Genomic DNA, 27712 nt, shown 5'->3' on the forward strand with positions numbered 1-27712 from the left:
GAGTGGCCCAATGTCACGCTCTAGTGTGGGAGGGAAACCCCACACTGAACATCGGAAGGGAAAGGAAATAAGTCCTGAAAACTAGGGAAGTAAGATGTACACCATCTAGTGAAAACCCTAATCAAAGCCCTGACTGACTACCAATATGAACAGACCCCAGTTCATACACAGGAATACCTAAAGTTTTATCTAACCCTAAAGGACCCTGGTACTAATGACAGGAATGAGACATCCTGTTCCTCTAAAAGGAAGGATGAACGGGAGTTTCCCTTAGGCCTAATACAAAACAACAAAGAAATGCAACGCACAGAAAAGCCAAAGTACAAAGGGAAAGGTAACACTTAACTTCCAAGAAGCTATGGCAGCACCAGGAACTCAGCCGAGATCCAAACACCAGGTATCCACAGGTCCAACTGAAGCTATAAACTGCACAGCATTGTTTGAGAAACAACTATAAATAGGGAAAGTTAAATGGAGGCTAACGGTGTGACCAGTACCAGAAACACAGACGCCTATTGATCCACAAGGTAAACATGTCAAAATGAACCACGTGTTGCCAGTCTCAATGCTCTCCTGCCACTTACTGTTGTAGTGACGTCTGTATGTCTCAGTACAAGTGTGGAGGGGACAGCAGCAGCATGAGGAGACCAAAGTGGTGAGGTGGCAGCAGTATCAGTAGACCATAGAGTGACCCGGAGACAAATTGGGGAGGTGGGTGGCAATAACAGTACCCGCTGACGATGGTGGGTGTAAGATGGAGCACTTGGCATCAGATGTGTGGCATCAGGCGGTTGGCAGCATCAGAATAGTAGCTGAGGCAAGTAGCCAGAAGAAACCGGTATCTTTTGTCAAGGTTTGGGTGAGGCAGCATGGATGGGATGATCTAATTTGATGCATTAGTCATTGGTGGGTGGAAATCCTGGCTGATCCATGCCTAATTCATCTTGACAAAGGTCAGTCTCTCCGCATTTTGGTAAATAGGTGAGTTCTTCTTGGGGTAACTATGGCCCCCGCCGCACTAAAAACCTGCTCTGATGCCATACTACTGGCCGGGCAGGACAGCTTTTCCAGGGCAAACTCGGCCAGTTGTGGCCACAAATACAGTTTGGCTGCCCAGAATTCCAGCGGATCTTCAATGTGGGGTGGCAGTGTGATGTCCAAGTATGCCGCCACCTGCTGGTTCAGGTTCTGCTCCAGGTCTAGCTGCTGCTGCTGGTGAGTAATTTCTTTACTAGGCGGGTTAAGCTGCTTCTGATGGAGCTGGTACTGCTCCTACCCCCCCACCCCGCCACAGCAGTGGAACAAGAGTGCATAGGACCCCCGGTCAGACCTGCGAGAGGATGGACGATGACGCAGATAGACAGCAGCCAACTGACTACATAGGATGTCTTTATAGTAGTTCAGTTTGTCCTCCCTCTCAGTGGGTGTAAAAAAAGGCCGCCATTTTGGACCGGTAGCGAGGGTCCAACTAGGTGGAGAGCCAGAACTCATCCCTCTGGCAAATGGTGATAATTCGGCTGTCACTACCTAAGCAAGTGAGCATTCAGTGGGCCATTTGCTCAAGTGACTCAGAGGCCATTTGCTCAGAGGCCATTTGCTCAAGTGACTCAGAGGCCATTTGCTCAAGTGACTCCCTACCTCCATCTCCACTGCATACTGCCATGGTGTGCCTGGGTCATCTGCTTCATCTTCCTCATCACCCTGTAGTTCCTCTGGCTGCCCCTGCTCCTGCTCTCCTGTCACCTATGTAGAAAAAAGACCCATTTTGCTACACATTGCTTGTGCTCCAATATCCTCCTCCTCCTCCAGTTCAGCCCCCACAGGGCTCATGTGGTCGTGAGATGTAGGCGCCATGTCTCCAGTCCCTGAACAGCCAGATGTACCAGCATCTGTTCCAGGATATGAAGTAGTGGAATGACATTGTTCATCCCGTCGTCCTGGCGACTGACAAATAATGTGGCATTCACAAAGGGCCTGAGCAAACGGCAGGTGTCACGCATGAGCTGACGCTGACTGACATCGAAGATACACAGGGGAGTACTCTTGTCCGCTTGGATCATCAAGAAATTGTTTATGGCCTTTCTCTGTTCGTACAGTCGGTCAAACATATGGAGGGTGGAATTCCAACGGGTGGAAACATCACATATTCTATGTTGAGGGACCACATTCTGCCGCTGCAGCTCAAGAAGGGTGTCATTGGCAGTGTACGAGTGCTTGGAGGTGTACAAGTGGCTAAAGTGCATGCAAAGTTTCCTGGCCATTTTTGGGATGTCTTGCAGATGGGTGGAAGACTTAAGGAACCACTTGACAACCAGATTGAACAAGTGCCACTAATACACGCCAAAAAGGCATGCAATTTTCTTACTTCACCACAAAACAGCTAATAAGCCCCTTTTGTCCACTTATACACGCCAAAAAAAGGCTTTAGAACATATAACTGCACTGCTCAAGGGCTAATAAGACATAGCAATGTTTCCTAGTAATAAACCCTGTTAAGGGCTGTATCACACAGCACTTGCACCCCAATAAAGAGAGCAGTTTTCTGGAATTATAGAGCTGTATAATGGCAATTTGGATCCCCAGTCAGTGCAGCAAGGTGTAATAGGATTGTTCCTATTACCCAGGCTGTACACTCCTCTATTGAACTCTGTTCTGCTTCAATGCTGTGGAAGGATTCTTCCCTATCCTTTCCCTGAACTTCTATTCAGCAAAAATAAAAATGTTCAAGTCTTTCCTAGCTCTTCCCTAGTGCCTGCTAACGTCTCTCCCTGCACTAAGTACACTGGAAAACTGCTGAATCCAAGATGGCTGAGGCTATTTATAGGGCTGTGACATCACAGGGCTGGCTGGCTGCTGATTGGCTGCATGCATGGCATTGTGGGTGATCCCTCGTTCCCAGAGTTCCTTGCTCCATGTCCTAACATGTGCAGCAGCCATTTTAGGAAAAAATGCAATTCGTTACCATGAAGCGTGGGGAAATTCGGATTTGGTGTGAATCAATTTTTTTTCTTAAATTCGGATCAAATCCCACTCCGTCAACTTCGATTCGCTCATTTCTACTGTATACCATACATACAAATATATAAAATTATATTCTATTGAACAATTATAGAAGGCTTTGTCTTCATCGGTAACAAAGCTTCACAGTGTACAATCTATGTATCTGTCTAAGGACATCCTTGAACTCCAATAGTTTTGGGGCTAATTTAGAGATGATTGAATTCATCTCGAACTGTGATCTTGTGTAATCCAAGTTTGTATGATACTATTGAGTCTCAACATGCATGACAGTAATTATTGTTTTAGAGCTATTGTCTGCAGACTCTGGATCTACACAAAACATGAAATATATAAAAATATAAAAATAGTAAATAAGAAACCTAAAAATATAAAAAAAGTTTGCTAGATAGAAAGACTTAAAGGTAGACAAACTTTGACCCCCATATTGCCTGGGCCACTCATATAGGTTATACTTACCATGCTCCGCAGTACCCGCAACTTGGGGGGGGGGGGCAGCCAATCGCAGGCCGTGACAGGGACAAGCCTTCCTAGCATTGCTGGTCCCCGTCGTGGCCTGCTATTGGCTGATCCACCATCCCCGCCCCTTGTTGCCGGATGTTTTGATCCGCACGAGGGGGAGATGCAGCAGTGGCCATGAGGGGAACAGGAGCAGCGTGGGTGCCGGGGAGTGGGGTAAGTATAACCTATATGAGGTGCCTGGGCATTAGGGAGGGTCATTATAAGGGTTGGATAACCCCTTTAATTTTTTTTTAAAAATACTGTTATATGTATCTTAACCACCTCCGGACCGCTGTACGCACAGACGCGTCCTGGAGGTGGTTGATTCATTCCTCCTGGACGCGCCGGCGCGTCCTCTCGCGATGGCCGAGATTTCCTGTGAATGCGCGCGCGCTCACAGGAACGGAAGGTAAGAGAGTGGATCTCCAGCCTGCCAGCGGCGATCGTTCGCTGGCAGGCTGGAGATGTGATTTTTTTTAACCCCTAACAGGTATATTAGACGCTGTTTTGATAACAGCGTCTAATATACCTGCTACCTGGTCCTCTGGTGGTCCCCTTTGTTTGGATCGACCACCAGAGGACACAGGTAGCTCAGTAATATGTTGCACCAAGCACCACACTACACTACACCCCCCCCCCCGTCACTTATTAACCCCTTATTCACCCTTGATCACCCCTGATCACCCCATATAGACTCCCTGATCACCCCCCTGTAAAGCTCCATTTAGACGTCCGCATGATTTTTACGGATCCACTGATAGATGGATCGGATCCGCAAAACGCACACGGACGTCTGAATGGAGCCTTACAGGGGCGTGATCAATGACTGTGGTGATCACCCCATATAGACTCCCTGATCACCCCCCTGTCATTGATTACCCCCCTGTCATTGATCACACCCCTGTAAAGCTCAATTCAGACGTCCGCATGATTTTTACGGATCCACTGATAGATGGATCGGATCCGCAAAACGCACACGGACGTCTGAATGGAGCCTTACAGGGGCGTGATCAATGACTGTGGTGATCACCCCATATAGACTCCCTGATCACCCCCCTGTCATTGATTACCCGCCTGTCATTGATCACACCCCTGTAAAGCTCCATTCAGACGTCCGCATGATTTTTACGGATCCACTGATAGATGGATCGGATCCGCAAAACGCACACGGACGTCTGAATGGAGCCTTACAGGGGCGTGATCAATGACTGTGGTGATCACCCCATATAGACTCCCTGATCACCCCCCTGTCATTGATTACCCCCCTGTCATTGATCACACCCCTGTAAAGCTCCATTCAGACGTCCGCATGATTTTTACGGATCCACTGATAGATGGATCGGATCCGCAAAACGCACACGGACGTCTGAATGGGGCTTTACAGGGGCGTGATCAATGACTGTGGTGATCACCCCATATAGACTCCCTGATCACCCCCCTGTCATTGATCACCCCCCTGTCATTGATCACACCCCTGTAAAGCTCCATTCAGACGTCCGCATGATTTTTACGGATCCACTGATAGATGGATCGGATCCGCAAAACGCACACGGACGTCTGAATGGAGCCTTACAGGGGTGTGATCAATGACTGTGGTGATCACCCCATATAGACTCCCTGATCAGCCCCCTGTCATTGATTACCCCCCTGTCATTGATTACACCCCTGTAAAGCTCCATTCAGACGTCCGCATGATTTTTACGGATCCACTGATAGATGGATCGGATCCGCAAAACGCACACGGACGTCTGAATGGAGCCTTACAGGGGCGTGATCAATGACTGTGGTGATCACCCCATATAGACTCCCTGATCACCCCCCTGTCATTGATCACCCCCCTGTCATTGATCACACCCCTGTAAAGCTCCATTCAGACGTCCGCATGATTTTTACGGATCCACTGATAGATGGATCGGATCCGCAAAACGCACACGGACGTCTGAATGGAGCCTTACAGGGGTGTGATCAATGACTGTGGTGATCACCCCATATAGACTCCCTGATCACCCCCTGTCATTGATTACCCCCCTGTCATTGATCACACCCCTGTAAAGCTCCATTCAGACGTCCGCATGATTTTTACGGATCCACTGATAGATGGATCGGATCCGCAAAACGCACACGGACGTCTGAATGGAGCCTTACAGGGGCGTGATCAATGACTGTGGTGATCACCCCATATAGACTCCCTGATCACCCCCCTGTCATTGATTACCCCCCTGTCATTGATCACACCCCTGTAAAGCTCCATTCAGATGTCCGCATGATTTTTACGGATCCACTGATAGATGGATCGGATCCGCAAAACGCATACGGACGTCTGAATGGAGCCTTACAGGGGAGTGATCAATGACTGTGGTGATCACCTCATATAGACTCCCTGATCACCCCCCTGTCATTGATAACCCCCCCTGTCATTGATCACCCCCCCCCTGTCATTGATCACCCCCCCTGTCAGGCTGCATTCAGATGTCCGTATGATTTTTACGGATCCACGGATACATGGATCGGATCCGCAAAACACATACGGACATCTGAATGGAGCCTTATAGGGGGGTGATCAATGACAGGGGGGTGATCACCCCATATAGACTCCCTGATCACCCCCCTGTCATTGATCACCCCCCTGTCATTGATCACCCCCCTGTAAGGCTCCATTCAGACATTTTTTTGGCCCAAGTTAGCGGAAATTATTATTTTTTTCTTACAAAGTCTCATATTCCACTAACTTGTGTCAAAAAATAAAATCTCACATGAACTCACCATACCCCTCACGGATTCCAAATGCGTAAAAATTTTTAGACATTTATATTCCAGACTTCTTCTCACGCTTTAGGGCCCCTAGAATGCCAGGGCAGTATAAATACCCCACATGTGACCCCATTTCGGAAAGAAGACACCCCCAGGTATTCCGTGAGGGGCATATTGAGTCCATGAAAGATTGAAATTTTTGTCCCAAGTTAGCGGAAAGGGAGACTTTGTGAGAAAAAAATAAATAAAATCAATTTCCGCTAACTTGTGCCAAAAAAAAAAAATTTCTATGAACTCGCCATGCCCCTCATTGAATACCTTGGGGTGTCTTCTTTCCAAAATGGGGTCACATATGGGGTATTTATACTGCCCTGGCATTCTAGGGGCCCTAAAGCGTGAGAAGAAGTCTGGGATCCAAATGTCTAAAAATGCCCTCATAAAAGGAATATGGGCCCCTTTGCGCATCTAGGCTGCAAAAAAGTGTCACACATCTGGTATCTCCGTACTCAGGAGAAGTTGGGGAATGTGTTTTAGGGTGTCATTTTACATATACCCATGCTGGGTAATAATTAATAACAAAAAAAGTAAAAATTTTAGCAGCAATGAAATACCACCAAATGAAAGCTCTATTAATGAGAAGAAAAGGAGGTAAAATTCATTTGGGTGGTAAGTTGCATGACCGAGCAATAAACGGTGAAATTAGTGTAGGTCAGAAGTGTAAAAAGTGGCCTGGTCTTTCAGGGTGTTTAAGCACTGGGGGCTGAGGTGGTTAAACAATGAACAGGTGTGAACAACAAAAGTCTGTCTAGGATGTTGTGAGTAGCGCCTATTATATTGCTGAGTCTGTTGACAATAAGAGCGCCCCAATATGTCTACCGAATCAGCTTGTAATTTCTAAGTATCCTCAATGGACTATTGAGCTACATATGGCTGCTGGTTGCCATCTCCAAAGAAGGACATAGAGACATTGATCCCCTACTGTATAACAATGGTAAACATAGTCAGTTCTAACATTTAAAGGGCTTTTCTGGGAGTTTTATATTAATGTTTTATATTGATTGATCACTTCAATGGGTGCAGCGCTGTGGTAAACAAGCGATATCCACTACACAGTGTACAGAACTACGTATGTAGCTTAGGTTCCAGAGCTACTGCAGAACAGCTGACCAGTGGTGGTGCTGAGGTTCTGATCTTGATGACTTATTCTAAGCATAGTACATCAATATAAAAATTCTGGAGAACACCTTTAACTACGGTAGTTTACATGAACTTGCACTGCTTAATTTTTTACTGCTTTCCCCTTCTGGATACATCCCCTATGTAACCTCCTAACTTCTGTCCCAGCAAAGACACTGATGCTGATTCTAATAAAAACTGCCTTGCTGATATCTACGGTATAACACTGTACTTGTCACGGCCAATTTATGTTGACCGTGACGCTGTTGCGTGCAGACTGGTTGCCAGGGCAACGTGTAGTTTTCTGTTTGCACGTACACTTTCCTTTATTTGGTGCATTTCCCGTTTTGGTGGTCACGGGGTTAATTTAGGTGTGTCTGCTAGGTGTGGTGGGTGTGACCTCAGGCCTCTTTATATGTTGGTGTGTTGGAGCCTGTGGTCAGTCTTATTTTGTTGTCTGCCTGAGTAGGGGCTCTGCTCCCTGGCAGTATGTCTTTGTGTCTGTGTGAGTCACCCTTATTTATTATATTGATTCCTTGCCCTGACTGTGTGTCCCCTCCGGTGTGTCTCTGTTTTCCTCCCCCACCTGGTGTATGTTGTATTGGTGTGGTTGGTGTATGGAGGTTTTCTGGTGGTGTCTGGGCTCCGCAAGGGGCGTGCTTTCCCGGAGGGGTTTAAGCGAAGACAAGACTGTGGGTTTCCCAGCCTGGAGCCGCATTTCATCTTGGCTACAGCAGGTAAGTGTGGATTGCATAGTTATGTTGCTGTGTAACTTACCTGCCGCACTGTTTATCCCATGGTCTTGCTTCCTGTCTGCCACTGGGTCTCTGGAGACACCTTTTCATCCGTGGTATAGGATGAAGGGGTCGTCTCTGCCCTGTCGTTTGGCCTAGGGCATTACAGGGATAGTAGGGTCCTAGGTTCATGAGCATGAGCCCCCTTACCATCTGAGGCGGCTCATGCGCTAGGAGTCCAGGGAGAGCTCAGGGTTACTTTAGGTGGTGACCAGCTCCTTGTGCCCTGCTATCTTGCGTTACAGCCACTGCCATTGCACGGTGGGGGGTTTTCCCCACTCCCCGCCGTGACCGTACTACTGTGAAAAGTGGAAAGGAAGTAGAAAGAACAAGCTTTCTGTAAGACCCCATGCACACTACCGTATCTGTTTTGCAGTCCGCAAATAGTGTATCTGCAAAATACAGATGCTATTCGTGTTGCAACCTCATATTTGTGCAATGTTTTATTTGCATACCCATTGTTTACAATGGCTCCTTTATACGCATTTTGCAAACATAGTCAATCTTTTTGAAGAACAGACATACGGCTGCTGATAGCACACGGATTATCTGTGTGCTTTCCACATCTGCATGTCTGTTCCACAAAAAGATAGACTATGTCCACAAAATGCGGACCACAGACTCATCGAAAACAATAGTTCTGCATGTAAAATGCAGACCGCACATGGATCACATGAATATTTAGCAGATACGCGATTTGGGGACCACAAATTTAATACGGTCCTGTACATGGGGCCTAGAGCTGATTAGATGACTCCCAATACAGCAGCATTAAGGTGCTTTGTCTTGCCAGCATCTTGTCGTCGCCTGCCATTGGCTGCTCCCCCCCGACACCGGATGTTTTCATCCGTGTACAGGGAGAAGCAGCGGCGGTGCGGGGACCAGGAGCGGCGCGAGGAGCCGGGTAAGTATATTCCCAGTGAGGGGCCAAGGGGCGCTGTTGGAGAACTTGGAAAACTCCTTTAATTTGGAAAATAATACAAAAAGATCAGTGCAAAAATGGCTTAAGTAGGATCCCTTATGCTAAAGGTAGACCATCAATTTTAAAATCCTGGAGAATCCCTTTAATCTTTTTGTTCCTTACGCTACATATAGTATTAGACCATTTACAGTGTTAATCACTGAACACCACTTTCCAGAGATGGAGCAAATGACAAGCTGTAACTTCTAAACCAACAGATCTTAACTGAAAAATTAAAGTCAAATGCTTTAGCAGAGTTCAAAAATTCTATATCCAATTGTTCAACCGGTATATAGGTATCTTTAAAGTGAAACTTTCCTCCATCCACATAATTCAAGTGGAGAAGACAAATTATAACTATTAGGGGCTACAGAAGTTATGAGTAGTGTTGAGCGAACAGTTCGAGCATAGTTCGGGTCCGTTCCGAATTTTGGGGTGTTCGTGACACGGACCCGAACCCGAACTTTTTCGTAAAAGTTCGGGTTCGGGTTCGTCGTTCGGCATGTATTTTGGCGCATTTTGAAAGGCTGCAAAGCAGCCAATCAACATGCATCATACTACTTGCCCTAAGATGCCATCGCAGCCATGCCTACTATTGGCAAGGCTGTGATTGGCCAAGTGCAGCATGTGACTCAGCCTCTTATAAGCTTGTGCGCACGTCGGGACGTGCTCACTCCCGATGTGAATAGAACAGGGTTAGACGCAGCTGATTCTAGGGCGAGAATAGGCAGGGATAATTGAATAACTGGAAGCAAATTTCTCTCCTCCACCTGTGATTCATCTGAACAACTGCAGCTGAGCTGCTTTTTTGATAGGGATTGGCTATTTTTAGAGTGGCCAGAGTGATTTTTCCATCCACATGTACCCGGGCTGACCGCCGGCCGCCATTTTGCGACTTGTAGTGCTGCAGCAGAAGCTGCCACAGTGTGCATTCCAAAGCTCCAAACAAGTCAGACATCTACACCTGGGATTCAGACCAATAGCGATTTAGCAGCACAGTCCAAGGCTATTTTTTTTAAAGGTTGTGCAGACCATTTTGTGGCACATGTTACTGGGCTGATAGGCGGCGGCCATCTTGGGACTAGTGCTGCAGCACAATCTCTCCCAACGTCCATTAATCACTTGTAATAGTGGTCTGTGCCATAGAAATCCTACATCAGGGACTTGGGTGTGCTTGTGTCACCCCTACTAATACCAGTCCACCTGTAATCCATACAGTGAAAAGCCATAAAGTATTCCAGTGAGGGAATTTTTTTTTTATTTAAAAAAGGCCAAGTTAGTTTATCTGGCGTTCAATATACTAGATACAGTTAGGCCTGCGTTTCATACATCTGGAATTAGCAAACTAATGTGCTGGGGTTGGGAAAACATATATGTACCCATACTAGAATCTGTCAAAGAAAGCGGTACTCACATATAACAGTCATTCCATCTGTAATCCATACAGTCAAAAGACTGAAAGTATTCCAGTGAGGGAATTTTTTTTATTTAAAAAAGGCCAAGTTAGTTTATCTGGCGTTCAATATACTAGATACAGTTAGGCCTGCGTTTCATACATCTGGAATTAGCAAACTAATGTGCTGGGGTTGGGAAAACATATATGTACCCATACTAGAATCTGTCAAAGAAAGCGGTACTCACATATAACAGTCATTCCATCTGTAATCCATACAGTCAAAAGACTGAAAGTATTCCAGTGAGGGAATTTTTTATTTATTTAAAAAAGGCCAAGTTAGTTTATCTGGCGTTCAATATACTAGATACAGTTAGGCCTGCGTTTCATACATCTGGAAATAGCAAACTAATGTGCTGGGGTTGGGAAAACATATATGTACCCATACTAGAATCTGTCAAAGAAAGCGGTACTCACATATAACAGTCATTCCATCTGTAATCCATACAGTCAAAAGACTGAAAGTATTCCAGTGAGGGGATTTTTTTTTTATTTAAAAAAGGCCAAGTTAGTTTATCTGGCGTTCAATATACTAGATACAGTTAGGCCTGCGTTTCATACATCTGGAATTAGCAAACTAATGTGCTGGGGTTGGGAAAACATATATGTACCCATACTAGAATCTGTCAAAGAAAGCGGTACTCACATATAACAGTCATTCCATCTGTAATCCATACAGTCAAAAGACTGAAAGTATTCCAGTGAGGGAATTTTTTTTATTTAAAAAAGGCCAAGTTAGTTTACCTGGCGTTCAATATACTAGATACAGTTAGGCCTGCGTTTCATACATCTGGAATTAGCAAACTAATGTGCTGGGGTTGGGAAAACATATATGTACCCATACTAGAATCTGTCAAAGAAAGCGGTACTCACATATAACAGTCATTCCATCTGTAATCCATACAGTCAAAAGACTGAAAGTATTCCAGTGAGGGAATTTTTTTTATTTAAAAAAGGCCAAGTTAGTTTATCTGGCGTTCAATATACTAGATACAGTTAGGCCTGCGTTTCATACATCTGGAATTAGCAAACTAATTTGCTGGGGTTGGGAAAACATATATGTACCCATACTAGAATCTGTCAAAGAAAGCGGTACTCACATATAACAGTCATTCCATCTGTAATCCATACAGTCAAAAGACTGAAAGTATTCCAGTGAGGGAATTTTTTTTATTTAAAAAAGGCCAAGTTAGTTTATCTGGCGTTCAATATACTAGATACAGTTAGGCCTGCGTTTCATACATCTGGAATTAGCAAACTAATGTGCTGGGGTTGGGAAAACATATATGTACCCATACTAGAATCTGTCAAAGAAAGCGGTACTCACATATAACAGTCATTCCATCTGTAATCCATACAGTCAAAAGACTGAAAGTATTCCAGTGAGGGAATTTTTTTTTTATTTAAAAAAGGCCAAGTTAGTTTATCTGGCGTTCAATATACTAGATACAGTTAGGCCTGCGTTTCATACATCTGGAATTAGCAAACTAATGTGCTGGGGTTGGGAAAACATATATGTACCCATACTAGAATCTGTCAAAGAAAGCGGTACTCACATATACAGTGGGGGAAATAATTATTTGACCCCTCACTGATTTTGTAAGTTTGTCCAATGACAAAGAAATGAAAAGTCTCAGAACAGTATCATTTCAATGGTAGGTTTATTGTAACAGTGGCAGATAGCACATCAAAAGGAAAATCGAAAAAATAACTTTAAATAAACGATAGCAACTGATTTGCATTTCATTGAGTGAAATAAGTATTTGAACCCCTACCAACCATTAAGAGTTCTAGCTCCCACAGAGTGGTTAGACACTTCTACTCAATTAGTCACCCTCATTAAGGACACCTGTCTTAACTAGTCACCTGTATAAAAGACACCTGTCCACAGAATCAATCAATCAAGCAGACTTCAAACTCTCCAACATGGGAAAGACCAAAGAGCTGTCCAAGGATGTCAGAGACAAAATTGTAGACCTGCACAAGGCTGGAATGCGCTACAAAACCATTAGCAAGAAGCTGGGAGAGAAGGTGACAACTGTTGGTGCGATTGTTCGAAAATGGAAGGAGCACAAAATGACCATCAATCGACCTCGCTCTGGGGCTCCACGCAAGATCTCACCTCGTGGGGTGTCAATGGTTCTGAGAAAGGTGAAAAAGCATCCTAGAACTACACGGGAGGAGTTAGTTAATGACCTCAAATTAGCAGGGACCACAGTCACCAAGAAAACCATTGGAAACACATTACACCGCAATGGATTAAAATCCTGCAGGGCTCGCAAGGTCCCCCTGCTCAGGAAGGCACATGTGCAGGCCCGTCTGAAGTTTGCCAATGAACACCTGAATGATTCAGAGAGTGACTGGGAGAAGGTGCTGTGGTCTGATGAGACCAAAATAGAGCTCTTTGGCATTAACTCAACTCGCTGTGTTTGGAGGAAGAAAAATGCTGCCTATGACCCCCAAAACACCGTCCCCACCGTCAAGCATGGGGGTGGAAACATTTTGCTTTGGGGGTGTTTTTCTGCTAAGGGCACAGGACAACTTATTCGCATAAACGGGAAAATGGACGGAGCCATGTATCGTGAAATCCTGAGCGACAACCTCCTTCCCTCTGCCAGGAAACTGAAAATGGGTCGTGGATGGGTGTTCCAGCACGACAATGACCCAAAACATACAGCAAAGGCAACAAAGGAGTGGCTCAAGAAGAAGCACATTAAGGTCATGGAGTGGCCTAGTCAGTCTCCGGACCTTAATCCAATCGAAAACCTATGGAGGGAGCTCAAGCTCAGAGTTGCACAGAGACAGCCTCGAAACCTTAGGGATTTAGAGATGATCTGCAAAGAGGAGTGGACCAACATTCCTCCTAAAATGTGCGCAAACTTGGTCATCAATTACAAGAAACGTTTGACCTCTGTGCTTGCAAACAAGGGTTTTTCCACCAAGTATTAAGTCTTTTTTTGTTAGAGGGTTCAAATACTTATTTCACTCAATGAAATGCAAATCAGTTGCTATCTTTTATTTAAAGTTATTTTTTCGATTTTCCTTTTGATGTGCTATCTGCCACTGTTACAATAAACCTACCATTGAAATGATACTGTTCTGAGACTTTTCATTTCTTTGTCATTGGACAAACTTACAAAATCAGTGAGGGGTCAAATAATTATTTCCCCCACTGTAACAGTCATTCCATCTGTAATCCATACAGTCAAAAGACTGAAAGTATTCCAGTGAGGGGATTTTTTTTATTTAAAAAAGGCCAAGTTAGTTTATCTGGCGTTCAATATACTAGATACAGTTAGGCCTGCGTTTCATTCATCTGGAATTAGCAAAATAATTTGCTGGGGTTGGGAAAACATATATGTACCCATACTAGAATCTGTCAAAGAAAGCGGTACTCACATATAACAGTCATTCCATCTGTAATCCATACAGTCAAAAGACTGAAAGTATTCCAGTGAGGGGATTTTGCTTATAAAAAATAATATATTTCATTGTGGTGCGAGTTGAATCGCAACAATGAAGAAAAATACTATTAAGGGACGAGGACGCGGTCGTGGTGGTGTCCGTGGAGCCTCTGTTGCTGGTAGAGGACGTGGCCGTTCGGCCCCAGGCGCACACAGTAGGGAACGAACTCCCTCAACTAGCCGGCAGAATGTACCGCAATATCTCGTGGGGCACAATGCCGCTCTTAGGATGGTAAGGCCTGAGCAGGTACAGGCATTAATCGATTGGGTGGCCGACAGTGCTTCCAGCACGTTCACCACATGGTCTTCCACCCAGTCTTCTGCGGAAAGCGCACAGGTGGCACCTGAAAACCAAGCCCATCAGTCTGTCACATCACCCCCAAGCATATCAGGGAAACGGTCTGAGCCACAAGTTATGCAGCAGTCTCTTCTTCTGTTTGAAGACTCTGCTTCCAGGGTTTCCCAGGGGCGTCCACCTAGCCCTTCCCCAGTGGAGGAAGACATACCATGCACTGACGCACAACCACTTATGTCTCCAGATGAAGAGGACATGGGAATACCACCACAGCGGAGTCACCGACTCTCTGATGATGACGAAACACAGGTGCCCACTGCCGCGTCTTTTTGCAGTGTGCAGACTGAACAGGAGGAGGTCAGGGAGGGAGACTGGGTGGAAGACGATGCAGAGGACGATGAGGTCTTAGACCCCACATGGACTGAAGGTCGTGGCGATGACTTTCACAGTTCAGAGGAAGAGGTAGTGGTGAGACCGAGACAACAGCGAAGCCAAAGAGGGAGCAGGGGGCCAAAGCAGACGAGCCGCCGCCCCCAGAGTTCGCCTGCTACTGGACATCGCCAACAGGGACCCAGCCCCACAAAGGCAGCTTCAAAGAGTTCCCTGGCATGGCACTTCTTTAAACAATGTCCTACCGACAAGACCCGAGTGACTTGCACGCTCTGCCATCAGAGCCTGAGGCGAGGCATTAACGTTCTGAACCTCAGCACAACCTGCATGACCAGGCATCTACATGCAAAGCATGAACTGCAGTGGGGTACACACCTTAAAAACCAGGCACTCGCTGAGGCTCCCCCTGCTCCCTCTACCGCTGCTGCCTCGGCTTCCGCCTCGAGAGGAATGTTGCCACCTGCCGAGCAGCAAACAGAGGATGTGCCACCGACACCACCACCACCGCCACCGTCAACTAGCGTCTCCACTATATCACACAGCAGCGTTCAGCTCTCAATATCTCAAACCTTAGAGAGGAAGCGCAAATTCCCCCCGAGTCACCCACGAGCCCTTGGCCTGAACGCCAGCATTTCTAAAATGCTGGCCTTTGAAATGCTGTCATTCCGGCTGGTGGACACAGACAGCTTCAAAAAGCTGATGGCCATGGCTGTCCCGCAGTATGTGGTTCCCAGCCGCCACTACTTCTCCAAGACAGCCGTGCCTTCCCTGCACATGCAAGTGTCCGATAAAATCAAGTGTGCACTGCGCAACGCCATTTGTGGCAAGGTCCACCTAACCACAGATACGTGGACCAGTAAGCACGGCCAGGGACGCTATATCTCACTAACTGCACACTGGATGAATGTAGTGGCGGCTGGGCCCCCGGCGGACAGTTCCTTGGCGCACGTCCTTCCGCCCCCTAGGATCGCAGGGCATCATTCTCTGCCTCCTGTAGCCTCCTCCTCCTACTCGGCTTCCTCCTCCACTGCTTCCACCAGCTCATCCGGTCAGCCACACACCTTCACCACCAACTTCAGCACAGCCCGGGGTAAACGTCAGCAGGCCATTCTGAAACTCATATGTTTGGGGGACAGGCCCCACACCGCACAGGAGTTGTGGCGGGGTATTGAACAACAGACCGACGAGTGGTTTCTGCCGGTGGGCCTCAAGCCAGGCCTGGTGGTATGCGATAATGGGCGAAATCTCGTGGCAGCTCTGGGACTAGCCGGTTTGACGCACATCCCTTGCCTGGCGCATGTGCTGAACTTGGTGGTGCAGAGGTTCATTCACCACTACCCCAACATGTCAGAGCTGCTGCATAAAGTGCGGGCCGTCTGTTCGCGCTTCCGCCGTTCACATCCTGCCGCTGCTCGCCTGTCTGCGCTACAGCGGAACTTCGGCCTTCCCGCTCACCGCCTCATATGCGACGTGCCCACCCGGTGGAACTCCACCTTGCACATGCTGGAGAGACTGTGCGAGCAGCAGCAGGCCATAGTGGAGTTTCAGCTGCAGCACGCTCGCGTCAGTCGTACTGCCGAACAGCACCACTTCACCACCAATGATTGGGCCTCCATGCGAGACCTGTGTGCCCTGCTGCGCTGTTTCGAGTACTCCACCAACATGGCCAGTGGCGATGACACTGTTATCAGCGTTACAATACCACTTCTATGTCTCCTTGAGAAAACACTTAGGGCAATGATGTTAGAGGAGGTGGCCCAGGTGGAGGAGGATGAGGGCTCGTTTCTAACACTTTCGGGCCAGTCTGTTCGAAGTGGCTCAGAGGGAGGTTTGTTTAAGCAGCAGAGGACAGGTTCACAAGTCGCCAGCCAAGGCACTGTACTGGAGGACGAGGAGGATGAGGAGGAGGAGGTGGAGGGGGACGAGGATGACGCAAGTTCACAGCGGGGTGGCAGCCCAGGCCCATCACTGGTGCGTGGCTGGGGGGATACGGTGGACGATGACGATACGCCTCCCACAGAGGACAGCTTGTCCTTACCCATGGGTAGCCTGGCCCACATGAGCGAATATATGCTCCAATGCCTGCGCAACGACAGCAGAGTTGCCCACGTTTTAACGTGTGCAGACTACTGGGTGGCCACCCTGCTGGATCCCCGGTATAAAGACAATGTGCCCACTTTAATTCCTGAACTGGAGCGCGACCGTAAGATGCGCGAGTACAAGCGCACGCTGATAGAGGCGCTCTTGAGAGCATTCCCACATGTCACAGGGGAACAGGTGGAAGGTGAAGGCAGAGGAGTGGCAAGAGGTCGCCAACGCAGCTGTGTCACGGCCAGCTCATCTGAGGGCAGGGTTAGCATGGCAGAAATGTGGAAAAGTTTTGTCTCCACGCCACAGCTATCTGCACCGACACCTGATACGGAACGTGTTAGCAGGAGGCAGCATTTCACTAACATGGTTGAACAGTATGTCTGCACATCCCTCCACATCCTGACGGATGGTTCGGCCCCATTCAACTACTGGGTTTCGAAATTGTCCACGTGGCCAGAGTTAGCATGTTATGCCTTGGAGGTGCTTTCCTGCCCGGCGGCCAGCGTTTTATCTGAACGCGTATTCAGCACGGCAGGGGGCGTCATTACAGACAAGCGCAGCCGCCTGTCCACAGCCAACGTGGACAAGCTGACCTTCATAAAGATGAACCAGGCATGGATCCCACAGGACCTGTCCCTCCCTTGTGCAGAGTAGTCCTTATTAACTGCCTAAAACATGTCTTGTTGTGCTACGGGCCACTTCTTTATTTGATACAAATTTTATGAAACCCACAGTTGAATGAAACTCTTCTCTGTCTGGGCGCCGGGGCCTAACCAGATGAAAGTGGCCAGTTAAACTAACGGGTGACATGAAGCCATAACCTCTGCCATGCTACCTCTGTCTTCTGTCTGGGTGCTGAGGCCTAAGTCAAATAAAGCGGTCTTCTGCTGTGCTGGGGGATATGAAGCTAATCTCTGACCTCTCTGCTCTGTCTGGGTCCAAAGGCCTAAATCACTGAAAGAGGCCTTCTCCTGTGGTGTGTGATATGATGCCAGAATATGTGCTGTGGGGCCTCTCTCCTCTTCCTGGGTGCAGGGGTCAAATAAACTAAATTGTGGCCTACTCCTGTGGTGGCTGATATGATGCCAGAATATGTGCTGTGGTGCCTCTCTCCTCTTCCTGGGTGCAGGGGTCAAAGTAACTAAATGGTGGCTTCTCCTGTGGTGGCTGATATGATGCCAGAATATGTGCTGTGGGGCCTCTCTCCTCTTCCTGGGTGCAGGGGTCAAAGTAACTCAATGGTGGCTTCTCCTGTGGTGGCTGATATGATGCCAGAATATGTGCTGTGGTGCCTCTCTCCTCTGTCTGGGTCCAAAGGCCTAAATCACTGAAAGAGGCCTTCTCCTGTGGTGTGTGATATGATGCCTGAATATGTGCTGTGGTGCCTCTCTCCTCTTCCTGGGTGCGGGGGTCAAAGTAACTCAATGGTGGCTTCTCCTGTGGTGTGTGATATGATGCCAGAATATGTGCTGTGGGGCCTCTCTCCTCTTCCTGGGTGCAGGGGTCAAATAAACTAAATTGTGGCCTACTCCTGTGGTGGCTGATATGATGCCAGAATATGTGCTGTGGTGACTCTCTCCTCTTCCTGGGTGCAGGGGTCAAAGTAACTAAATGGTGGCTTCTCCTGTGGTGGCTGATATGATGCCAGAATATGTGCTGTGGGGCCTCTCTCCTCTTCCTGGGTGCAGGGGTCAAAGTAACTCAATGGTGGCTTCTCCTGTGGTGGCTGATATGATGCCAGAATATGTGCTGTGGTGCCTCTCTCCTCTGTCTGGGTCCAAAGGCCTAAATCACTGAAAGAGGCCTTCTCCTGTGGTGTGTGATATGATGCCAGAATATGTGCTGTGGGGCCTCTCTCCTCTTCCTGGGTGCAGGGGTCAAATAAACTAAATTGTGGCCTACTCCTGTGGTGGCTGATATGATGCCAGAATATGTGCTGTGGTGCCTCTCTCCTCTTCCTGGGTGCAGGGGTCAAAGTAACTAAATGGTGGCTTCTCCTGTGGTGGCTGATATGATGCCAGAATATGTGCTGTGGGGCCTCTCTCCTCTTCCTGGGTGCAGGGGTCAAAGTAACTAAATGGTGGCTTCTCCTGTGGTGGCTGATATGATGCCAGAATATGTGCTGTGGTGCCTCTCTCCTGTGTCTGGGTCCAAAGGCCTAAATCACTGAAAGAGGCCTTCTCCTGTGGTGTGTGATATGATGCCTGAATATGTGCTGTGGTGCCTCTCTCCTCTTCCTGGGTGCGGGGGTCAAAGTAACTCAATGGTGGCTTCTCCTGTGGTGGCTGATATGATGCCAGAATATGTGCTGTGGTGCCTCTCTCCTCTTCCTGGGTGCGGGGTCAAAGTAACTCAATGGTGGCTTCTCCTGTGGTGGCTGATATGATGCCAGAATATGTGCTGTGGTGCCTCTCTCCTCTTCCTGGGTGCAGGGGTCAAAGTAACTAAATGGTGGCTTCTCCTGTGGTGGTTGATATGATGCCTGATTCTCTGCTGTGAAACCTCTCTCCTCCATCTGGGTGTAGGGGTCAAAGTCTTTCAAAGTCGCCTTCTCCTGTGCTGATTGATATAAAGCTGATGGTTGTGCCATCTGACATGGTTGCCAGGGTCTGATTCAATGGGGGCCTACTCCTGTGGTGGGTGATCTAAATGCCTGATTCTCTGCTGTGAAACCTCTCTCCTCCGTCTGGGTGTAGGGGTCAAAGTCTTTCAAAGTCGCCTTCTCCTGTGCTGATTGATATGAAGCTGATGGTTGTGCCATCTGACATGGTTGCCGGGGTCCCATTAAATTGTGGCCTACTCCTGTGGTGGTTGATATGATGCCTGATTCTCTGATGTGGAACCTCTCTCCTCTGTTTGGGTGAAGGGGTCAAAGTAACTAAATGGTGGCTTCTCCTGTGGTGGCTGATATGATGCCAGAATATGTGCTGTGGGGCCTCTCTCCTCTTCCTGGGTGCAGGGGTCAAAGTAACTCAATGGTGGCTTCTCCTGTGGTGGTTGATATGATGCCTGATTCTCTGCTGTGAAACCTCTCTCCTCCATCTGGGTGTAGGGGTCAAAGTCTTTCAAAGTCGCCTTCTCCTGTGCTGATTGATATAAAGCTGATGGTTGTGCCATCTGACATGGTTGCCAGGGTCTGATTCAATGGGGGCCTACTCCTGTGGTGGGTGATCTAAATGCCTGATTCTCTGCTGTGAAACCTCTCTCCTCCGTCTGGGTGTAGGGGTCAAAGTCTTTCAAAGTCGCCTTCTCCTGTGCTGATTGATATGAAGCTGATGGTTGTGCCATCTGACATGGTTGCCGGGGTCCCATTAAATTGTGGCCTACTCCTGTGGTGGTTGATATGATGCCTGATTCTCTGATGTGGAACCTCTCTCCTCTGTTTGGGTGAAGGGGTCAAAGTAACTAAATGGTGGCTTCTCCTGTGGTGGCTGATATGATGCCAGAATATGTGCTGTGGGGCCTCTCTCCTCTTCCTGGGTGCAGGGGTCAAAGTAACTCAATGGTGGCTTCTCCTGTGGTGGCTGATATGATGCCAGAATATGTGCTGTGGTGCCTCTCTCCTCTTCCTGGGTGCGGGGGTCAAAGTAACTCAATGGTGGCTTCTCCTGTGGTGGCTGATATGATGCCAGAATATGTGCTGTGGTGCCTCTCTCCTCTTCCTGGGTGCGGGGGTCAAAGTAACTCAATGGTGGCTTCTCCTGTGGTGGCTGATATGATGCCAGAATATGTGCTGTGGTGCCTCTCTCCTCTTCCTGGGTGCAGGGGTCAAAGTAACTAAATGGTGGCTTCTCCTGTGGTGGTTGATATGATGCCTGATTCTCTGCTGTGAAACCTCTCTCCTCCATCTGGGTGTAGGGGTCAAAGTCTTTCAAAGTCGCCTTCTCCTGTGCTGATTGATATAAAGCTGATGGTTGTGCCATCTGACATGGTTGCCAGGGTCTGATTCAATGGGGGCCTACTCCTGTGGTGGGTGATCTAAATGCCTGATTCTCTGCTGTGAAACCTCTCTCCTCCGTCTGGGTGTAGGGGTCAAAGTCTTTCAAAGTCGCCTTCTCCTGTGCTGATTGATATGAAGCTGATGGTTGTGCCATCTGACATGGTTGCCGGGGTCCCATTAAATTGGGGCCTACTCCTGTGGTGGGTGATCTAAATGCCTGATTCTCTGCTTTGAAACCTCTCTCCTCCGTCCGGGTGTAGGGGTCAAAGTCTGTCAAAGTCGCCTTCTCCTGTGCTGATTGATATAAAGCTTATGCTTGTGCCATCTGACATGGTTGCCGGGGTCTGATTCAATGGTGGCCTACTCCTGTGGTGGGTGATCTAAATGCCTGATTCTCTGCTGTGTAACCTCTCTCCTCCGTCTGGGTGTAGGGGTCAAAGTAACTAAATGGTGGCCTACTCCTGTGGTGGGTGATATGATGCCTGGTTCTCTGCTGTGGGACCTCTCTCCTTTGTCTGGGTGCTGTGGTCAAAATAATAGTAAGTGACCTTCTCCATTGGTGGGTGACTTGAAGCCTGATTCTGTGCTATGGGACCTCACTCCAATTAATATTGTTTAATTTTTATTTATTTTATGTTAACTCATCATTTCCCTATCTACATTTGTTTGCAGGGGATTTAACTACATTTTGCTGCCTTTTGCAGCCCTCTAGCCCTTTCCGGGTGTGTTTTACAGCCTTTTTAGTGCCCAAAAGTTCGGGTCCCCATTGACTTCTATGGGGTTCGGGTTCGGGATGAAGTTCGGGTCGAGTTCGGATCCCGAACATTTTTCGAAAGTTCGGCCGAACTCGTCGAACCCGAACATCCAGGTGTTCGCTCAACTCTAGTTATGAGTTAAACAGACCCAAATTTTGCCATAATAACTGGGTCCTCATATGGCAGTACCAGGTGAACTTTCCTGATGCTGGCCCTGCTAGGCAGTGAATATATCAACTTTCAACTCGAAAAGTTGTGATAGTTTAAAATAATAGGTATTTATTGGCAAAGAAAATATTACTAGAAAAAGATTGTTATGGGATCCTGTTTCTGTGTTTTGGATATGTTACAGTTAAGTCACAGTGTGAGATCTTCATTGAATACACTGATTAAAGCTTATTACATAGACTGATTATAGTTGAGCTTCTTTATGACAAGTGGATTCATTTCTACTTCATTATCTGCTAAGAAGGTTATCTGCCATGATGCTCAAGGACCTGGTGACTATGGCTTACTGATAGGACAAAAGGTTAATTAAGTATACTGCAAAAGTTTTACAACTTTACAATTTACCTATATCCATTTTTGAAAAGCAGAGCTGATTAGAGAGTAACTTTATAATCATCCCTGATTTTGTTAAATGTTTGTGTGTAGCTAGGAACAAACTGTGTTTGTTTAGTAGTTCTTTGTATAGATGTACTATATGCAAACTAAGTTATGGCCATTATCAGACACAACCATGCCTGGTTCTAGATTGAGTTGAGAGAGCCACACAACAGTCTGGTCTCTTATCCCCTGCCACAGCTCTGCGGAGGTGTGCTGTTTGTCCCTTAATCATACCAGCTTCAGCGAGGCCTGTTGCCGCTTCCCCACTGCAGTGCAACACTGCTTCCAGCTACCGACTGATGACTGACTGGTGCTGCACGTGGATAAATCGGAAGTGGAAGTGGAAGCGGAGGAGGAGAAGTGGGGGTAGGAGCCACTAACGTAGGTGCTGGCGGAAACCCTGATGAAATTAGAGCCAGCAATCCTTGGTGTCAGCAGCACCTGTGCCATCCCAGGGTATGACTCGCTCCCTGCCTCCACAACATTCACCCAGTATGCCGTCAAGGAAATGTAGTGTCCCTGGCCGCATGCACTTGTCCATGTGTCCGTGGTTAAGTGGACCTTCCCAGTAACTGCATTGGTTAGGGCATGTGTGATGTTACGGGACACATGTTGGTGTAAGGCAGGCACAGCACACCTTGAAAAATAGTGGCTGGGGACTGCGTAACGCAGGACGGCCACCAACATCAGGCTGCGGAAGGCCTCAGTGTCCACAAGCCTAAATGGCAACATTTCCAGGGCCAGTAATTTGGAAAGCTGAGCATTTAGTGCTATGTCCTGTGGGTGGGTGGCTGGGTATTTTTGCTTGCGTTCAAAGACTTGGAGTAATGAAATTTGGACTCTGCGCTGGGACACGGAAGTGGATGTGGTCGCTTATAGTGCTTGCGAAGGTCCAGGTACAGGGCGGGAGGCATTAAGGCCTGCGCCTTCGACAGGGGATTGGCCAGCACGTAACACAGGGGAAGAGGAGGCAGTGGTGTGACCCGCAGACACAGATTGTGGACCGAGGCGTTCTTCCCACTTATTACGGTGCTTGGATGCCATGTGGCGGATCATGCTGGTGGTGGTAAGGTTGCTAGTGTTCCCACCCCGACTCATTTTGGTATGGCATAAGTTGAAAACTACTATTCTTTTGTCGTCCGCACTTTCCTCCAAAAAGTGCCATACTGCGAAACACCTACCCCTTGGCAAGAGAGATTTCTGCAAGGGGGTGCTCCGTGGAACAGTTGCGGGCCTGTTTAGCATGGCCCGCCTTCTCCCTTTTGCCACCCCACTGCCTTTTTTTTCCAAGTCTGTTGCGGTGCAGCAGATTCCTCCCCCTCTATACTGCTGTTCTTGCTCGGCTTTCCACCTTCCCAGGTTGGGTCAGTGACTTCATCGTCCACCACCTCCTCTTCCTCACTCTGCTAATCCTTCTGACTTGCTGACCTAACCACTACCTCAGTGATTGACAACTGTGTCTCATCCTCTTCATCAACGTCTTGAGACAGTAATTGCCATTGAGTTATTGGCAACTGTGTCTCATCATCCACCTCATTAATCAGTAATTGCGTTCCCCACCGTGATCTTCTTGTCATTGTGGATGCTCAAGAGTTTGGGAATCAGGGCACAAGATCTGTCCCTGTTCAAGCGTGCTTGGCGAGAGGGCCAAATCAAGGAATGGCGCTGAAAAGAGCTCCTCGGAAAATCCAAGTGTGGGATCCCTTGTTTGCCCAGACTCTCCATGGTGGGATTAAGGATGAACAGAGTAAAGATTGGCTTGTGCAGACTCTTGGCTACTGAGACTGGACTGGTGGAAGACAGGGTGGTGCTTAACCGACTGGAAGCATTGTCTGTTGCAATCCAACCGACCACCTGGTCGCACTAGTCTGACTTCAAGAGTGGTGATCTGCACCGCCCTGCAAACTGGGACATGAAGCTAGGTATCGTTGATTGTTTTTTTTTATGATCTGTGAGCAGGCACAGTTTCAACGCGCACAGGGCCACGGCCTCTGCGTAAACCATTAGCATCACAGCCACTACCACGTCCCTTACTGCTCGCCTTCTTCATATTAAATGTTATATATGATTGAAAAGTTTGTCTCACGTACAGTAGCGTAGGATTTAAAAGTGTATGCGCAAACAAATTTAAAAAGGTATTTGGGATGTGGAAATGTCACATAGGAGATATCCCGCAGGTAATGTCAATGCTGTCATCAGCGGCTAATGAAAAATTACAGGGATTGTCACAGGTATTTGGGATGAGGAAACGTTATACAGGGGAGGTGCCATCGGTAATGTCACTGTCTGCAGCGTCTACGCAAAAAAGTACATTTTTTGAAGCGCATACGTTACACTGCAGTTGTGGCCCTGGTAATGTCACTGTCAGAAGCGGACACCGTCTATAGACCAAATACACTGTATGGCACAGATATTTTTTGGATGTGCACACTTTATACTGCAGATGTGGCGATGCTAATCTCACTGTCCGCAGCTGTCCAGAACCACCGTCTACGGAAAAAGTACACTGGATGTCACAGATTTTTTTGGGATGCGCACACTTTACACTGGAGATGTGGCGCAGCTAATGTTGCTGTCTGCAGCGGCCTAACTATTGTACACTATTTAGCGCAGGGTGCGCTAAAAATAGATATTGCTGCCACACACAATAGTCCTTAGAAGGACTTTTAGGTCTCTGAAAAGTTTTGGTTGTAATAATATTCTTAAATCATTCCCTTCGCTATCTGTCCCTTCCTCAGCACAGCTCCCCCTGACTAAGAATGAGCCGAACATGCATCATCGGGTGAGGCATGACAGTGAGGGCAGTATTTACCTGCACGTTTATGGGCTGCATAGCAGTCAAGAAACGTGCGGGGCAGAGACTTGAGCATTGCGCTCGAGCACATGCGACTAAAATTTAGGAGAATACTTTTGGAAAAAAATCAAATTTTTATTCTCACACCAAATGTTACAATGAGTCAAAATGGTCATTATGCCCCTTGATGAATTCCTGTAGGGTCTCATTTCTAAAATATGATCTTTCTTATGTTTTGGCACCTTAGGCTTTTTCACAGTAAAAGGAAGGTCTAAAAATCAATAAATTGCTCCTTCATTTCTGAGGACTGAGTCAGCAAATTAAGACCACACTTGGATATATCTAAAAACTGTAAAATTAAGGCAATAGTTTTATTTCTATTTTAACCCCTGCTGCATTACATTAAAAAATTATTAAATTTAAGAATATGCAAAAATAATACATTTTTTAATAGTGTGATCATTTTGATTAAATTCCTGTGAAGTACCTAAATGTTTTGAATACTTTGAGGGGTACCGGTTTTTAATACATGATGATTTTTTGAGGTTTCTAATATATAGTTCTTTTATAGTCTGTTTAGAACTGAATTAATCCCTAAAAAATAGGTTTTAGAAAAATTTTTACTCTTAATCTTAGTCTTAATCTTATCGCTTGGATAAGTTAAAGCATTCCAAAGTTATTACACATGTCAGATTTGAAAATGGGACTGCATCCTGAAGGCTAATTTATGCAACATCCTTTGAATGTTAAGAAGCTTCCAGATCGATCTTATTGATGGTGATTGTCTACACCCTGAGTGGTCAAGGGCTGTGAAGGGGTAGTTGTCTGTATCCTTGGGGGCCTATGGCAGTGGAGGGTTTAATGGCTGTATGCATGGTGGTCTATGGTACAAATGGTGCTAGTGTCAGTATTTTTGGTAATATAGGGGAGTAAAAGGGTTAATGTCAATATTCATGACAGTCTAAAGTTGAATCCCTAGTGTTCCAGGGCAGTGACACTAGTGATGGACGAACATTGGCCGGGAAGGCTCACAAACGCGATCGCGCGATTATATGTTCGCGAACCGCAAGTTCGCGGCGGGCCCCATTCACTTTAAAGACAGGTGAACCTGGAAAACCTTCAGGTCATATTTGCAGCCACCAAATACTTACTAGAAGTGCACAAATAGTCTCACAACATGGACAGTGACATACTAGAGGGGAATCAATGACAAAAATTCCCACAAAAAAATGTATTTTAATCAGGGGCCATTTTTATGTGTCTGAAAGGGAAATAATCAAAAATGTGCCCTGCTGCAGCCTAGAAACATTTTATTTTAGACCACGGAAGTAAGGGCCCTAAAAATTAGGCATTCACCTGACATAAAAGAACAAGTGATTATGTGGCTCGGGGTACATTATGTGGTCAATGGATAACAATTTTACTGCAGGCCAGTGGAGTACAGGCACTAAACATTAGGCATTCACCGTACAGAAAAGAACAATTGATTAAGTGCAATTGGAAGTATATTAGGAGGTCACCATATAACAATTTTACTGTTGGCCAGTACAAATACATGTCAAATACATATGTTTAAAGAGGACCTTTCACCGATTCTTACCCTATGAACTAACTATACAGATATGTAGAGCGGCGCCCGGGGATCTCACTGCACTTACTATTATCCCCGGGCGCCGCTCCGTTCTCCTGCTATGCCCTCCGGTATCTCTGCTCACTAAGTTATAGTAGGCGGAGATACCAGTCCCTAAGTTATGGTAGGCGGAGTCTGCCCTAGCTCTGGCCAATCGCAGCGCAGAGCTCACAGCCTGGGAGGTTATTTTCTCCCAGGCTGTGAGCTCTGCAATGCGATTGGTCAGCGCTAGGGCAGACTCCGCCTACCATAACTTAGGGAACGGAGATACCGGAGGACATAGCAGGAGAACGGAGCGGCGCCCGGGGATAATAGTAAGTGCAGAGAGATCCCCGGGCGCCGCTCCACATGTATGTATACTTAGTTCATAGGGTAAGAATCGGTGAAAGGTCCTCTTTAAAAGTACAACATTTTTTAAATTGGATTAAAAACATGGATAACGAAATCCCCCCTCTTGAATAAACCCCAAATTATAATAAGCGAAATTCGATAACACGTGGTCATCACAGGTCTTGAATTCCTCCGCGGCCCAAACAATTAGGCATTCACCAAACAGAAAAGATCAAGTGATTATGTGGCTGGATGTATATTAGACGATCATTGGATAACAATTTTACTGCAGGCCAGAGGAGTACAGGCCACAAATAATTACACTGCGTGCAGAATTATTAGGCAAATGAGTATTTTGACCACATCATCCTCTTTATGCATGTTGTCTTACTCCAAGCTGTATAGGCTCGAAAGCCTACTACCAATTAAGCATATTAGGTGATGTGCATCTCTGTAATGAGAAGGGGTGTGGTCTAATGACATCAACACCCTATATTAGGTGTGCATAATTATTAGGCAACTTCCTTTCCTTTGACAAAATGGGTCAAAAGAAGGACTTGACAGGCTCAGAAAAGTCAAGCACTCTTAAAATTGCAAAGCTTCTGAAGTGTGATCATCGAACAATCAAGCGTTTCATTCAAAATAATCAACAGGGTCGCAAGAAGCGTGTGGAAAAACCAAGGCGCAAAATAACTGCCCATGAACTGAGAAAAGTCAAGCGTGCAGCTGCCAAGATGCCACTTGCCACCAGTTTGGCCATATT

This window comes from Bufo bufo, chromosome 1 (genome assembly GCF_905171765.1).
Source record: "Bufo bufo chromosome 1, aBufBuf1.1, whole genome shotgun sequence".
In the NCBI taxonomy this organism is placed as follows: domain Eukaryota; kingdom Metazoa; phylum Chordata; class Amphibia; order Anura; family Bufonidae; genus Bufo; species Bufo bufo.